Source organism: Manis pentadactyla, chromosome 2 (genome assembly GCF_030020395.1).
Source record: "Manis pentadactyla isolate mManPen7 chromosome 2, mManPen7.hap1, whole genome shotgun sequence".
Lineage (NCBI taxonomy): Eukaryota > Metazoa > Chordata > Mammalia > Pholidota > Manidae > Manis > Manis pentadactyla.
Window position 1 is genome coordinate 17,593,952 of NC_080020.1, and position 14,180 is coordinate 17,608,131.

At 44.0% G+C, this 14,180-nt stretch overlaps 1 protein-coding gene across 6 annotated transcripts in view; it reads left to right on the top strand.

Annotated features, from left to right (window-relative positions):
• Positions 1-9,107: 9,107 nt before the first annotated feature.
• ZMYM5 (zinc finger MYM-type containing 5) overlaps positions 9,108-14,180 on the top strand; it is a 51,648-nt gene continuing 46,575 nt past the window's right edge. Inside the window, exons 1-2 of one of the 6 annotated variants that reach the window (XR_008993232.1) lie at positions 9,108-9,251; positions 10,285-10,352. The gene's annotated coding sequence lies outside the window, so the exon portion shown is untranslated. Of the gene's footprint in view, positions 9,252-9,464; positions 9,589-10,284; positions 10,353-14,180 lie in introns of those variants that run through there. The other 5 variants (XM_057490444.1, XM_036910172.2, XM_057490448.1 and 2 more) reach the window with 5 other exon arrangements.

Genomic DNA, 14,180 nt, shown 5'->3' on the forward strand with positions numbered 1-14,180 from the left:
ATTTGAATGTCTGTTTCATTCCCCAGGATAGGGAAGTTTTCAGCTATTATTTCTTCTGATTAGTTTCTTCCCCCTTTTCTCTCTCTTCTCCTTCTGTTATCCTTGTAAAGCAAATATTACTATGCTTAATGTTATCCCAGAGGTTGCCTACCCTATCCTCATTTTCTGAAAATATCATTGATATACAATCTTATGTTGGTTGCAAATATATTACACAGGTCTAGACGGGAAGATGGTGGCGTGAGTAGTTCAGAGGAAATCTCCTCCCCAAAACATATATATTTATGAAAATACAATAAATACAACCACTCCTAAAAGAGACACCAGTGGATGCAGTACAACAGCCAGGATACATCTACATCTGTGAGAACTCAACTTCACACGAAGTGGGTAAGATACAAGCCATGGCCAGGTGGGAACTGAATGCTCCCCCACCCCAAAACCCAGTGGGAAGAAAGGAGTCAGAATTGGGAGGGAGTGAAAGCCCAGGACTGCTAAACAACCAGCTCTAGAAATCCGCACCTGGAACGCAGACACAAGGTGCACGGAGTGCTGGATATTAGAGAAACGGAAAAGCAAAACCTGTGGGCAGGTCCCTGCAACCAGTGTCCCTGAGACAAAAGAAAAGCGAGTGCTTTCTGCAAGTCTTAAAGAGACAGGGACCCCATAGCCAGATGAAGTTGTCCTGGCACACATAGCCAGCAGCTGGGAATCCCGGGGAAACTTACACGCCCTAAAGCCCGGGGAGGCAGTGCAGCTCTGAAGCCCCTCATGGCACTAAGCAGCCTGCCAGTCGTTCCTCCAACTGGCGCAGACCCCGACACACTGGTCCATTAGCGGGAGAGTGGCAGCACGTGCCGGGGATGGCAGCGCTGGACGGGACCAGGATCAAATCCATGTGCACCAGTGGTGCCAGATGGGACCAGGAGAGGCTTGTGCGAGCCCGCAGCGGTGCAACAGAAGAGCCCAGGCATGGCTCGTGCGTACTGGTGGCAGTGAAACCAAAGGAGCCCGGTAGAGGCCCACATTGGAGAGCCCCACATGCACCTGTAGCAGAGCCAGAGGGAGCAGGCATGCTCCCAGCAGCTGACCAGAATCGCAGCCCAACGCACAGCCGCCCAGACCCAAAGGCCGCTGCTGCTATACAGCTGCCCGGCAGGGGTGCTGCTAGCATGAAGGAGGGCACCTGGTATGCCTGCCACTCCCCGCAGAGCTCTGTGCTGCTCTGAAGGTGACCCCGCCCACAGCAGCTTAGGGGACTTAACCCGGTGGCTGCTCCCGGAGTGCAGGTAATCATCACAGGTAGCGGAGAAGGGCAAGGCATCCAGCAAGCAGGAAAGGACTTTCTTCTCCCAGCTGACACACCCGCAACCTGCCTACAGCCACCGCTATCACCATGAAAAGGCAATAAAATTTAGTCCAGTCCAAGTTCAAACAACACCTGAGAAAGTATCTGCAGAGACAGACCTAACCAGTCTCCCTGAAAAGGAACTCAAAATAAAAATCATAAACATGCTGAAAGAGCTGCAGAGATAAATGCAAGAGCTAAGGGATGAAGTCTGGAGGGTGATTACAGAAGTGCGGAGGGAGATTACAGAAGTGAAACAAACTCTGGAAGGATTCATAAGCAGAATGGATAAGATGCAAGAGGCCATTGATGGAATAGAAACCAGAGAACAGGAACACATAGTAGCTGACGAAGAGAGAGATAAAAGAATCTCCAGGAATGAAATAATATTAAGAGAACTGTGTGACCAACCCAAAAGGAACAATATCCACATTATAGGGGTACCAGAGGAAGAAGAGAGAGAAAAAGGGATAGAAAGTGTCTTTGAAGAAATAATCGCTGAGAACTTCCCCAAACTGGGGGAGGAAATAGTTGCTAAGACTACAGAGGCACACAGAACTCCCAAGAGATGGGACCCAAAGAGGACAACACCAAGACACATAATAATTAAAATGGCAAAGATCAAGGAAAAGGACAGAGTATTAAAGGCAGCCAGAGAGAGGAAAAAGGTCACCTACAAAGAAAACCCATCAGGCTATCATCAGACTTCTCAACAGAAATCTTACAGGCCAGAAATAAGTGGCATGATATATTTAATGCAATGAAACAGAAGGGCCTTGAACCATGACTACTGTATCCAACACGATTATCATTTAATATGAAGGAGGGATGAAACAATTCCGAGACAAGCAAAAGTTGAGGGAATTTGCCTCCCACAAACCACCTCTACAGGGTATCTTAGAGGGACTGCTCTAGATGGGAGCACTCCTAAAAAGAGCACAGAACAAAACACCCAACATACGAAGAATGGAGGAGGAGGAAAAAGAAGGGAAAGAAATAATCATCACACTGCGTTTATAACAGCTCAATAAGTGAGTAAAGTCAGACAGTAAGGTAGTAAGCAAGCTAACCTTGAACCTTTGGTAATCACGAATCTAAAGCCTGAAATGGCAATAAGTACATATCTTCCAATAATCACCCTAAATGTAAATGGACTGAATGCACCCATCAAAAGACACAGAGTAATAGAATGGATAAAAAAGCAAGACCCATCTATATGCTGCTTACAAGAGACTCACCTCAAACCCAAAGACATGCACAGATTAAAAGTCAAGAGATGGAGAAAGATATTTCATGGAAACAATAGAGAGACAAAAGCAGGTGTTGCAATACCAGTATCAGACAAAATAGACTTCAAAATTAAGAAAGTAACAAGAGATAAAGAAGGACATTACATAATGATAAAGGGCTTAGTCCAACAAGACGATATAACCATTATAAACATATGTGCACCCAATACAGGAGCACCAACATACGTGAAACAAACACTAACAGAATTAAAGGAGGAAATAGAATGCAATGCATGCATTTTGGGAAAATTTAACACACCACTCACTTCAAAGGACAGATCCACCAGACAGAAAATAAGTAAGGACACAGAGGCACTGAACAACTCACTAGAACAGATGGACCTAATAGACATCTATAGAACTCTACATCCAAAAGCAACAGGATACACATTCTTCTCAAGTCCACACAGAACATTCTCCAGAATAGACCACATACTAGGCCACAAAAAGAGCCTCAGTAAATTCCAAAAGATTGAAATCCTACCAACCAACTTTTCAGACCACAAAGGTATAAAACTAGAAATAAATTGTACAAAGAAAGCAAAGAGGCTCACAAACACATGGAGGCTTAACAACATGCTCCTAAATAATCAATGGATCAATGACCAAATTAAAATGGACATCCAGCAATATATGGAAACAGAAGACAACAACACAAAGCCCCAACTTCTGTGGGACGCAGCAAAAGCAGTCTTAAGAGGAAAGGGTATACCAATCCAAGCATATTTAAGGAAGGAAGAACAATCCCAAATGAATAGTCTAATGTCACATTTATCGGAATTGAAAAAAGAAGAACAAATGAGAACTAAAGTCAGCAGAAGTAGGGACATAATAAAGATCAGAGAAGAAATAAATAAAATTGAGAAGAATAAAACAAAAGAAAAAAATCAATGAAACCAAGACCTGGTTCTTCTAGAATATAAACGAAATAGATAAGTCCCACAGAAATACAAAGAATTATTAGAGAATACTATGAAAACCTATATTCTAACAAGCTTGAAAACCTAGGAGAAATGGACAGCTTCCTAGAAAAATACAACCTTCCAAGAATGACCCAGAAAGATACAGAAAATCTAAACAGACGGATTACCAGCAATGAAATTGAATTGGTAATCAAAAAACTACCCAAGAACAAAACCCCCGGGCCACATGGATTTACCTCGGAATTTTATCAGACATATAGAGAAGACATAACACCCATTCTCCTTAAAGTTTCCAAAAAAGAGAAGAGGAGGGAATACTCCCAAACTCATTCTATGAAGTCAACATCACCCTAATACTAAAACGAGGCAAAGACCCCACCAAAAAAGAAAACTACAGACCAATATCCCTGATGAACGTAGATGCAAAAATACTCAACAAAATATTAGCAAGCCGAATTCAAAAATACATCAAGAGGATCATACACCATGACCAAGTGGGATTCATCCCAGGGATGCAAGGATGGTACAACATTTGAAAATCCATCAACATCATCCACCACATCAACAAAAAGAAGGACAAAAACCACATGATCATCTCCACAGATGCTGAAAAACCGTTCGACAAAATTCAACATCCATTCATGATAAAAACGCTCAGCAAAATGGGCATAGAGGGCAAGTACGTAATAAAGACCATATATGATAAACCCACAGCTAACATCATACTGAACAGTGAGAAGCTGAAAGCTTTTCCTCTGAGATCGGGAACAAGACAGGGATGCTCACTCTCCCACTGTTATTCAACGTGGTACTGGAGGTCCTAGCCATGGCAATCAGACAAAACAAAGAAATATAAGGAATCCAGATTGGTAAAGAAGAAGTCAAAGTGTCACTGTTTGCAGATAACATGATATTGTACATAAAAAACCCCAAAGACCCCACTGCAAAACTACTAGAACTAATATCAGAATTCAGCAAAGTTGCAGGATACAAAATTAACACACAGAAATCTGTAGCTTTCCTATACACTAACAATGAACTAATAGAAAGAGAAATCAGGAAAACAATTCCATTCACAATAGCATCAAAAAGAATAAAATACCTAGGAATAAACCTAACCAAAGAAGTGAAAGACCTATACCCTGAAAACTACAACACACGCTTAAGAGAAATTAAAGAGGTCACTAACAAATGGAAACTCATCCCATGATCCTGGCTAGGAAGAATTAATATAGTCAAAATGGCCATCCTGCCCAAAGCAATATACCATTTCGATGCTTTCCTTATCAAATTACCAGCAGCATTCTTCAATGAACTGGAACAAATAGTTAAAAAATTCATATGGAAACACCAAAGACCCCGAATAGCCAAGGCAATCCTGAGAAGGAAGAATAAAGTGTGTGGGATCTCGCTCCCCAACTTCAAGCTTTACTACAAAGCCATAGTAATCAAGACAATTTGGTACTGGCACAAGAACAGAGCCACAGAACAGTGGAACAGAATAGAAACTCCAGACATTAACCCAAACATATATGGCCAATTAGTATAAGATAAAGGAGCCATGGGCATACAATGGGGAAATGACAGTCTCTTCAACAAATGGTGCTGGCAAAACTGGACAGCTACATGTAAGAGAATGAAACTGGATCACTGTCTAACCCCATACACAAAAGTAAACTCCAAATGGATCAAAGATCTGAATGTAAGTCATGAAACTATAAAACTCTTAGAGAAAAACATAGGCAAAAATCTCATGGACATAAACATGAGTGACTTCTTCATGAACATATCTCCCCAGGAAAGGGAAACAAAGGCAAAAATGAACAAGTGGGACTATATCAAGCTGAAAAGCTTCTGTACAGCAAAGGACACCATCAATAGAACAAAAAGGTATCCTACAGTATGGGAGAATATATTCATAAATGAGAGATCTGATAAAGGATTGACATCCAAAATATATAAGAAGCAAATAATCCAATTAAAAAATGGGCAGAGGAACTGAACAGACAGTTCTCTAAAGAAGAAATCCAGATGGCCAACAGGCACATGAAAAGATGCTCCACATAGCTAATCATCAGAGAAATGCAAATTAAAACCACAATGAGATATCACCTCACACCACTAAGGATAGCCACCATACAATAGACAAACAACAACAAATGTTGGCAAGGTTGTGGAGAAAGGGGAACCCTCCTACACTGCTGGTGGGAATGTAAATTAGTTCAACCATTGTGGAAAGCAGTATGGAGGTTCCTCAAAATGTTCAAAATAGAAATACCATTTGAACCAGGAATTCCTCTTCTAGGAATTTACCCTAAGAATGCAGCACTCCAGTTTGAAAAAGACAGATGCACCCCTTTGTTTATCGGTGCACTATTTACAATAGCCAAGATATGGAAGCAACCTAAATGTCCATCAGTAAATGAATGGATAAAGAAGAGGTGGTACATATACACAATTGAATATTACTCAGCCATAAGAAAAAAAACAGATCCTACCATTCGCAACAACATGGATGGAGCTAGAGGGTATTATGCTCAGTGAAATAAGCCAGGCGGAGAAAGACAAGTAACCAAATGATTTCACTCATACGTGGAGTATAAGAACAAAGGAAAACTGAAGGAACAAAACAGCAGCAGAATCATAGAACTCAAGAATGGACTAATAGTTACCAAAGGGAAAGAGACTGGGGAGGATGGGAGGGAAGGGAGGGATAAGGGTGGGGAAAAAGAAAGAGGACATTATGATTAGCATGTATAGTTCGTGGGGTGTACGGGGAGGGCTGTGCAACACAGAGAAGACAAGTAGTAATTTTACAGCATCTTAGTACGCAGATGGACAGTGACTGTGAAAGGGTATGTGGGGGGGACTTGGTGAAGGGGGGAGCCTCGTAAACATAATGTCCTTCATGTAATTGTAGATTAATGATACCAAAATAAAAAAATAAAAAAATAAAAAACAGGATAGACAGTAAAAAAAAAGGCTAACTGGTTTTCCAATCTTTCTTCCCTCTTTTCTAATAATGTTGAAGGTGAATTCACTGATTTTCTGTAGAATTTTGTGATTATGTAAATATTCTCTCTCTGTGCTGTCCAATATGGTAGCTAATAAGAGCAAGAGAGTTTAAGTAACTTGTTAGCTGGTAATAAAATTAAGGCTGAAAGGCAGGGAATATGGATCCAGAAACTGTACTTAGTTACAATGCTTCTCTGCCTTTTCACAAGTGGTGAGTCCTTAATTATCAAAAGATCCATAATAAATAACATGGTCTTATTGTTACTCTTTACCTTTTTTTTTTTTAAGTTGACCTTACAACTTCCTGTATTATTCTATTATAAAATAGCAAGTGAGGCTGAGGGAGAGTAGTAGAGGGTCAAGGACTTGTGATTACCAGCAGATCAATTAAGAATTTGAATGCAAGTCTTCCGCCCTGGAAGCTCAGCATAGTTGAGCTATATGTTATTGCCTCTAGTTTACTCTTGCGATCTGTGCAGGAACCATTGTCTGTTTCTTCAATAAAGAAAATTTATTTAGAAAATGAATTTTATATAGCATTGAATGTATTAAAGTATATACTATTACTAATGAAGACTTTCTGTTGTGCCAAATTTTTCAACATTCCCTGACATCATAGCAGCATACCAATGTAAGAGTTTTCATTGGCATATAGATCAGAACTCTTGCTATTATCAGGGAAAACAAATGTTACCAATTTTTCATTTTTGAACAGTGTCATGCCAAAGAATTGTGAGCAAGATAGTGTTTTGGAAAGTATACAACCTAACATTTTGTACTTGATATTTAAAGTCACTGACAGACTTTACTTTAAATCTCATCTAAAGAGGTTTTCTCTATGAAAATACCTCTGGTTTTTCATTTCCAGTTCTTAACAGAAAAAGAATGGTTATAATTTACAACAGGTATTAAAATATTGGCATTACGTTTCGTTACTTCTTTTACTTCCAACCAATAACCGAGGGCTTAAAGAATAAAAATCCTTGGTGACATTAGGAATGTCCATGCAATACACAGCACTATGTATAAAAAATTACACAGTACTCTCACCAATCTATGAACAATCTATGCTTCTGTCTTAAAAGAGTTGTGCCTGTCATATATAAATCGATCATTACAATACCCCAGAAAGAGTAATCAGGAGGCTCAATATGTTTTAAAAAATCGTATTATCAATATATCCGGACATTATGGCCAAGCGATGTTGAACAACTTCCATGAAACCTAACACCGTCGGTCGTAATCCCACTAACCACCGCTAGGGTGAGACGAAAGCGGTCTGGCGTTCACCTTTACGTGGAATCTTGGAAATCGCACAGCACCATGACGTGCCCCGAAGACGTAGGTGTAGACGAGGAACAAAAGGGAAGCCCCAGCGTCGATGTGGCAGCAGCCTGCACCTTCGCTCGCTGCCTGCGGCTAGGCCGGTCACGGTCAGGCGCAGCGATGGAGCAGACTGGTTGCAGCCTCCATCAGCCGTTGAGGGCCAGGACATGGTGGAAGGCAGTGGAGGGGCTGGGTAGAGGCTGGGGGAGGGCAAACGAAAGAGGCCGCGGAGGAGGAAGCCCAAGCGCCGAGGGACACACCGAGGGGACGCTCCTGCCCTTCCAACAGGCGGGGGCCCAGCTCCAGGGGCGCCCGCAGCTTCCTCCATCTTGGTTGATGGAGGCAGGGAGCGGCGACTGGGTCTCCCCACCGTCGCGCCTGTCCCCCAAGGCCCCGCGGGTGCAGACGCTGGCATCAGGGGCTGTCCCCTCGGTCGAATGGCGGAGCCCAGTTGGAGCTTCCCGGGGACAAGTTTCCCAGCCCCACGAGGTTTGATTTTGAATTGGTCCCAAGTTCCCACAGCGGTTCCTACAAAATGGAGGACGTCGTCTCCTCCTGCAGCCATGACGGGAGGTGGGGGGACGACTCCCCACGGGGGTGAGGCGAGGCTGGAAGTGCGTCCGCTCCCCTCAGAGCACTCGGGAATCCACTTCGTCCGCTGCCCCGACCTCCCACTTTTGCCCGGCTCCAGCCCCTGCCCGGGCCTGCCCCTCACTGGGGGCTTCAAGGAACTGGGCAGGGAGGGCGCTGGGGATATCGAGGCCGCGTCTCTCCTCGGGCAGGGTCGTCTGGAGCGGCTGCAGCGGCCTAGGCGCCCAGGCCCGAGCGAGGGCAGGCGGCCCCGGCCTCAGCCTCTCGGGCTACGCGGGCACCGGACAGACCCCAGGGACCGACCCCACGGCCGGTGCAGCGGGCACCGACACCCGGGCTGCCTGACCCTGACGGACACGGGGTGGGGGTAGGTGAGAGGCGGGGGGTAAAGGAGGGGAGGGACGCGGCTGAGAGCCGAGGGCTGGCGGAGCGGTGAGTGGAATGTCAGCTCTGGGGGTGTGGCCTGAGCCTGATGGACGGCCTTCCGAGCCCCCCTCTCGAGGGTGGGGTTCCTGAAGGAAGGCAGAGGCATCCAATGGAAGTGCCCGAGGTGCCTCGGCCCGCCCTCCCCAGCCACCAGTGAGGGTGCGGCGGGCGGGGCCTCGCCAGGCTCAGCCTCGCCGCCGCCGCCGCCTCCTCCGCCTCCTGCTCCTCACCAGCGCTAAAGCCGGGACCGGACCGAGCGGAGTTGTGCGTGTTGCGAAGAGGGGTGGGCCGGGGGAGGGGGGGTTCGTTCCGCGGCGCGGCAACCAGAACCGGGTGAGGTTTGTCCCCGCTCTTTCCAGTCCAGGTCCGCGGGTAGTGGGGGTGGCTGGGAGCAGCGCAGCCTCCGGAGGAGGGAGGAGGCAGAGGCGGAGGCGACTGGGGAGGCGGAGACGGCTGAGGGCAGCCTCCGGGGCCTCCCACCGACCCGGGATTAGTACTCCGCGGCCCGGCTGCCGTCCGCTGTCGCGTCGGGCCTCGGAGGCTGCTCTGGGCTCGGTTCATGACGCGGGCGGCCCGCAGGGCTCAGGCGTGAGGGCGAGGCCGGGCGGGCCGGGTGAGGCCGCCGCCGGGGGCGGGATCCGCCCGGGCCGGGGCAGCGGGAGGTCGCGGGGTATTTTTTCTTTCTTTCTTGCGGGGGGAGGAGGGAGGGGAGACGGGGGGAGGGACGCCTCAGGTCGTTCTTCGCTCACAGGGCTGCGCTCCCAGCTTCCCTGCCGAGGCCTGAGGTCCCCAAGTTTTTCGAGGCGAGGGTGCTGTCTCCCCCACGCCGGGTCCCCTCTTCGCTCTTCTCTTCCCTGGCCTTTCGCTCCTTGTACTCTTTATGTTTAATTTGGGCGAGTTTTTAATGGCGGATAAGGAGCGGGGAAGTCTTCCCCCGAGGACAACTGCTTGGATCCAACTTGGGCGATTTCAGCGGTTATGTGAGCCGCCCTTTTGGCTCCGAAATAGAGGCCGGAGTGGCGTCGGGGGTGACGCTGGGTGGGCAAATTTAGGAGGGAACACTATTCCTTTGCAGGCGTCCGGGGCCCCTCACCCCTCAGCTTCCCAGGGGCAGGCTTGGTGCCCGCCGCCTTCCATTCTGTAGTTTGAAGAAAGAGATTTAGTTTTGCCTAAGAGTTGTGGTCCCTCTCTTTTTTTTTCTTTTTTTCTTTTTACCTGTTTTTCTCCACTGCGTTGAGGTGGGCGAGGATAGAAGAGACCTGAAACTCCTTGACTTTTTAATCCCTTTGCTTCCTCCCTCTAGTGGTTAGGCGTTGGTGGTACATCCAGCTTGGCTGTAACTAAATAATTTTTCATTTCATGCTAGGACCAGGAATCACCTACTGGTTAAACCAGGCCAATCTGGTTAAACTTTGGGAGGAACACATCCTTTTTGTGAGTATTTTTACCCCACTTTCTGTTAAGTTGCACACTTAGTGCAATAGTAAGGTGTTCCTGTGTTGGATTTACTTTTCTGTTATCTTGAAGGCAACGACCTAATTGCTTGGGTAGACCCTTTCCCCAGAGCCTAACCAGGGTAATCCCTGGGAAAGTATTGGGAGTGGGTGCTGACACTTATGCCACTGGTATTCTCTAGAGTTCCAAAGTATAACTTTAGAATCAATGCCATTTTAAATGCTTTGGATTATCATTTTTTTTATTCCTTTCCAGTGGATAGATACAATTTTTTTCTTTCCTTTTCGATTAAGATAAACTACTCAATCTTCTCTTGTTTTAAGGTTGATGGAGATAGTATTTTCTGCATGTGCTTGTCTTATATTTGTGGAAGGTTTATATTTGTATACCCGAATAGTCCTCCAGCTCATCATATCAGGAAATACATAATCTAGTTGTCACACTATTTACAATTCTACAATTGACCACCAGATTGGTGGTGATAGCCTCATCCTTCCATTATGCAGTTAATGTGTTTTTTCCTTGTTACCAGAAAGTAATCTATATGGTGTTCATTTTGGTACAATAAAATGCCCAGTTCTCTGTCAGCTATGCAGTTAATGGTTTTAACACCAGTCTTGGCCAGAATCAATAATTTTACTGGGGGAAGGGGTATCTCAAAAGAATGATTTTTAAAATATCTGGTTTTACATTTTACATTATCTTGGATTTTCTGCAGTCTTAGGTCCTGCCAGTTCTGTCCTTTCAAGCTGATTACACAGTTTTGCATTGGTCATCCAAAAAAGAAACTTGTGGATAAAAAGAAATTTGTGATTAGTTTATCTCCCATAGTAGTATACCTCCTTCCGTTTGCCTTTGTTTCTTTTCACTTTGCCAAACTTGGCTTTATACTTACTCTACTGTGCTTCACAGCAAATCTGTTTAGTTATACCCAGGACAATGTGTCAGGACTTAGAGTGTTATGTCTAAATTTTAGGAATGTATATTCTTTCAACTTGGTAATTTTGATAGGATACCTGAAGTGATATTTCATTCCACAGTAGTTTTATAAGACGATGGGATGTGGGTGTAGTTCAAGAGCTATAATGGCCCTTCATATGGAAAGGGAATAGTGAGTAACAAGATTAGCAGGGTAACATGTCACTGACTCAGTATCACTTAGATAAGCCTTTTTTTTTTCTCAGCAGTAGTTCCTAGGTATTTGTAGCATGATGTAATACAAAGGACTAAGTTTTACTGCTAGCCATTTGGGGATTCAAATCTCTGCTATGTTTACTTTTTTTTTTTTCCTGGTTTATTTTTTTATTTTTTTTTTACTTTGGTATCATTAATCTACAATTACATGAAGAACATTATGATTACTAGGCTCCACCCTTCACCAAGTCCCCCCCACATACCCCTTCACAGTCACTGTCCATCAGCGTAGTAACATGCTGTAAAATCACTACTTGTCTTCTCTGTGTTGCACAGCCCTCCCCGTGACACCCCTAACATTATACATGCTAAATGTAAGGTTCCCTTTCTTCTTCCCTGCCCTTATCCCTCCCTTCCCACACATCCTCCCCAGTCCCTTTCCCTTTGGTAACTATTAGTCCATTCTTGGGTTCTATGATTCTGCTGTTGTTTTGTGCCTTCAGTTTTCCTTTGTTCTTATACTCCACATATGAGTGAAATCATTTGGTACTTGTCTTTCTCCGCCTGGCTTATTTCACTGAGCATAATACCCTCTAGCTCCATCCATGTTGTTGCAAATGGTAGGATCTGTTTTTTTCTTATGGCTGAGTAATATTCCATTGTGTATATGTACCACCTCTTCTTTATCCATTCATTTACTGATGGACATTTAGGTTGCTTCCATATCTTGGCTATTGTAAATAGTGCAGCGATAAACATAGGGGTGCATCTGTGTTTTTCAAACTGGAGTGCTGCATTCTTAGGGTAAATTCGAGAAGTGGAATTCCTGGGTCAAATGGTATTTCTATTTTGAGCATTCTGAGGAACCTCCATACTGCTTTCCACAATGGTTGAACTAATTTACATTCCCACCAGCAGTGTAGGAGGGTTCCCCTTTCTCCACAACCTTGCCAACATTTGTTGTTGTTTGTCTATTGTATGGTGGCCATCCTTACTGGTGTGAGGTGATATCTCATTGTGGTTTTAATTTGCATTTCTCTGATGATTAGCTATGTGGAGCATCTTTTCATGTGCCTGTTGGCCATCTGGATTTCTTCTTTAGAGAACTGTCTATTCAGCTCCTCTGCCCATTTTTTAATTGGATTATTTGCTTTTTTTTTGTTGAGGTATATGAGCTCTTTATATATTTTGGATGTCAACCCTTTATCGGATCTGTCATTTATGAATATATTCTCCCATACTGTAGGATGGATGGTGTTCTATTGATGGTGTGCTTTGCTGTACAGAAGCTGTTCAGCTTGATATAGTCCCACTTGTTCATTTTTGCTTTTGTTTCCCATGCCCAGGGAGATATGTTCAAGAAGAGGTTACTCATGTGTATGTCTAAGAGATTTTTGCCTATGTTTTTTTCAAAGAGTTTTATGGTTTCATGACTCACGTTCAAGTCTGATCCATTTCGAATTTACTTTTGTGTATGGGGTTAGACAGTGATCCAGTTTCATTCTCTTACATGTAGCTGTCCAGTTTTGCCAGCACCATCTGTTGAAGAGACTGTCATTTCCCCATTGTATGTCCATGGCTCCTTTTATCTTATATTAATTGAACATATATGTTTGGGTTAATGTTTGGAGTCTCTATTCTGTTCCATTGGTCTGTGGCTCTGTTCTTGTGCCAGTACCAAATTGTCTTGATTACTGTGGCTTTGTAGTAGAGCTTGAAGTTGGGGAGTGAGATCTCCCCACTTTATTCTTCCTTCTCAGGATTGCTTTGGCTATTCGGGGTCTTTGGTGTTTCCATATGAATTTTTGAACTATTTGTTCCATTTCATTGAAGAATGCTATTGGTAATTTGATAGGGATTACATTGCATCTGTATATTGCTTTGGGCAGGATGGCCATTTTGACTATATTAATTCTTCCTAGCCAGAAGCATGGGATGAGTTTCCATTTGTTAGTGACCTCTTTAATTTCTCTTAAGAGTGTCTTGTAGTTTGCAGGGTATAGGTATTTCACTTCTTTGGTTAGGTTTATGCCTAGGTATTTTATTCTTTTTGATGCTATTGTGAATGGAATTGTTTTCCTGATTTCTCTTTCTATTAGTTCATTGTTAGTGTATAGGAAAACCACAGATTTCTATGTGTTAATTTTGTATCCTGCAACGTTGCTGAATTCCGATATTAGTTCTAGTAGTTTTGGAGTGGAGTCTTTAGGGTTTTTTATGTACAATATCATGTCATCTGCAAGTAGTGACAGTTTGACTTCTTCTTTACCAGTCTGGATTCCTTGTATTTCTTTGTTTTATCTGATTGCCGTGGCTAGGATCTCCAGTACCACGTTGAATAACACTGGGGAGAGTGGGCATCCCTGTCTTGTTTCCGACCTCAGAGGAAAAGCTTTCAGCCTCTCGCTGTTCAGTATGATGTTGGCTGTGGGTTTATCATATATGGCCTTTATTATGTTGAGGTACTTGCCCTCTATGCCCATTTTTTTGAGAGTTTTTATGATGAATGGATGTTGAATTTTGTCGAATGGTTTTTCAGCATCTATGGAGATGATCATGTAGTTTTTGTCCTTTTTGTTGATGTGGTGGATGATGTTGATGGATTTTCAAATGTTGTACCATCCTTGCATCCCTGGGATGAATCCCACTTGGTCATGGTGTATTATCCGTTTG